Genomic DNA, 2,836 nt, shown 5'->3' with positions numbered 1-2,836 from the left:
ATCTTGTTTTCTTTTGATAAACCTATCTTACTAGATTGAAAGATTAGTAATTAAGTTATCATTAGATTTGGAATTTCCTTTGAGCGAAAGTTTTGAGAAATTCTAGGGAATTAGAAGACCGTAAGGTTAATTTGAGCATTGATCGAAAGGCTTGCTCATATTTCCTGAGACCGTATTATAGGACCTCTGCTACCTTATTGACCTGACCTTAGCCATGGTGAACCGAAGTTCCCGATCTTCTTTTTCTCGTGTTTGAGAAATTTCTTATTTTGTCAATTAGTCTTTAGAATCAAACCAATTCAAAACTCCCACTTAATTGTTACTTTTATAGACTGAAAATAGCAAATAGAATTGATCTTGTCTCTCTGTGGTTCGACCCCTACTATCACTAGCTATAGTTTTAGTTCGGATTTATAAATTTAATTTTGATATAAAACGACGGTATCAAATTTTGGCGTCGTTGCCGGGGAGACGGTGTAATTCTGTTTGCTTTATTTTTAGTTTATTTTTCTTGTCTCAAGGAACTTTGGTTCCTTGAGGCCGTTGCTTACTCTTGCTTCTAGTTTTGCTTTTGCACAGTTAGAAGACAGGTTTTTAAGAGGAAGACTTGAGTACTCTCAGTTTTGCGAACATGACTACGATATATGACAATCTTCAGCCAAAAGAGCAGCATATTCCAAAGGGACACGTATTACCTACTCCTACTACTGGTCACTTCGAATTTCGTTCCTCTTATATTGATTTAGTGGAGCGAAATCAGTTTGCTGGTCTACCGGATGAGGATCCTTTGAAGCACATGGAAATTTTCACGGACTCTTCATTGTTCCATACCCATCTGGCTGGGTGACTCAGGATGAAGTAAAGGGGATAATGTTCTTATACTCCTTGAAGGATTCGGCGCGAGATTGGTACCGCTACCTTGATAGGGTAGCAGCTTGAGTCACGGATTGGACATCTCTAGCATTAGCTTTCTACAAAAAGTACTTCCCACTTGCAAAGACTGATGCCTTGAGAAGTAAAATTACAAATTTCCAGCAAGGACCTGATGAGGGCTTTTGTGAAGCATGGGGACGTTTCAAAAGTTTGGTCCGAGCTGTCCCTCACCATGGTTTCCAGCAGTGGTACCTTTGCAACTGATTCTATAATGCTTTATATGATGACTACAAGGTTATCCTGGACGCAGCTGCGAATGGTAGGTTCCAAAATAATACCGGTCAAAATAAAGGTTGGAACACTATTGAGGAGATGGCAGTCCATAGAGCCGAGTTTGGAAGTTCACGTGGAAAGTCGCGAAAGCAAAGTGATGAAATGAGTGCCATTGTGACACTCATAACTTCTATTACTGCCCGTCTCGAGAAGCTCGAGACCTCTGAAGCTTCTAAGGAAAGAGTTGAAATTCCTGTCCATAATTCAGATGAGACCGCGGAATTGAGAGAAATGATCCGAACTCTTTTGGTTCAAGTCGCGAAAATAGAAGCAGCTGGGATTGAGTGTACAAAGAATTTTGTCAAGCAATTGGAGAATTTAGAGGCTAAGCAAGTCGCCAATTCTTCAAGCAAATGTGAGGGGCCAATTGAAACCATAAATGCCATTAATCTCCGAAGTGGCCTTTCTTATGATGGTCCTGATAAGCCAAGAGAAGACTCGGGAAAGGATGAAAAGAAGAATTTAATTTCTGGTGCAAAAACGAGCTTTATTGCCAGTACCACCGGTCGATCGACCAATAACAGCAGTCGATTGACTGGGTCGTCAGATGAGAAAGTTTCTGACCAGAAACTATTCATACCCAGCACATCTGGTCGATCGACCAACACTACCAGTCGATCGACTGAGGTGCCTGACGAAGAAGTCTCTGTTCAGGAACTATTCAAGCCCAGTGTGATCGGTCGATCGACCGAGCCCAATGGTCGATCGACCGGGTCTCCAGTGCAGGACGCAAATGCGTCAACTAGTTTGCATGATTCTACACTTATTGATGATTTGAAGGAGGTTTTAAACTTACGGAAGCCGAAGGTTACTGATCCTACGGCCAGTGTTGCAGTCCCGTTTCCGGAGCGTTTAAAGAATACTAAGCTGGAGCGCAAGTTTGGTAAGTTTTTGGAGATGGTCAAGAATCTCGAGGTAACAATTCCTTTCACTGACCTAATTACCCAGGTACCCTCTTACGCTAAATTTATGAAAGACATTTTGAATCGTAAGAGAAATTTTCATGATGATGGTAATGTTGCTTTTGTGGAAGAATGCAATGCTCTTTCGCAAATTAATATACCACCTAAATTAAAGGACCCGGATAGTTTTTCAATTCCCTGCACTATAGGTAACCATGAAATTGGAAAGGCCCTTTGCGATTTAGGGGCCAGTGTCAGTGTCAAGCCATATTCTGTTTGTGAAAGGGTAAATATTGGTAGACTTAAGGTAACCGATATCACCCTTCAGATGGCAAATAGATCGACTCAGAGACCTTTAGGAGTCTTAGAGGATGTACCCGTTCGAGTGGGTAAGTTTTTTATTCCTGTCGATTTCGTTGTTTTGGACATTGCAGAGGACAGTCAGATACCTACTATAATAGGTAGACCATTTTTACATACAGATGGAGCTGTAATAGATGTCAAACGCGGAATCATTACCTTAGAGGTAGGGGATGACACCATTGAGTTTAGTCTTGCTCGTAAGGCTACTGAACCTGATGATGATGATACGTGTTATTCCATTGATATTGTTGACAAGTTTGTTAGTTATAACTGGAGGGAATCCTTAGCCAAGGATGAGTGTGCAGGTAATACAGCGGAGAATGTTGAGGAGCCAGATGATTTGGTAGCCTCAATGGAAAGCTACG

At 41.4% G+C, this 2,836-nt stretch overlaps 1 non-coding gene across 1 annotated transcript; it reads right to left on the bottom strand.

The window, feature by feature from the left end:
• Positions 1–1,003: 1,003 nt before the first annotated feature.
• On the bottom strand, positions 1,004–1,112 carry LOC141650149 (small nucleolar RNA R71). The gene has a single exon (XR_012546203.1). It is a non-coding gene; the product is annotated as a small nucleolar RNA R71 (small nucleolar RNA).
• Between the last annotated feature and the right edge of the window lie 1,724 nt (positions 1,113–2,836).

The sequence above is a fragment of the Silene latifolia genome, chromosome 3 (genome assembly GCF_048544455.1).
Source record: "Silene latifolia isolate original U9 population chromosome 3, ASM4854445v1, whole genome shotgun sequence".
In the NCBI taxonomy this organism is placed as follows: Eukaryota; Viridiplantae; Streptophyta; class Magnoliopsida; order Caryophyllales; family Caryophyllaceae; genus Silene; species Silene latifolia.
This window is presented reverse-complemented; position numbering and strand designations above follow the sequence as displayed.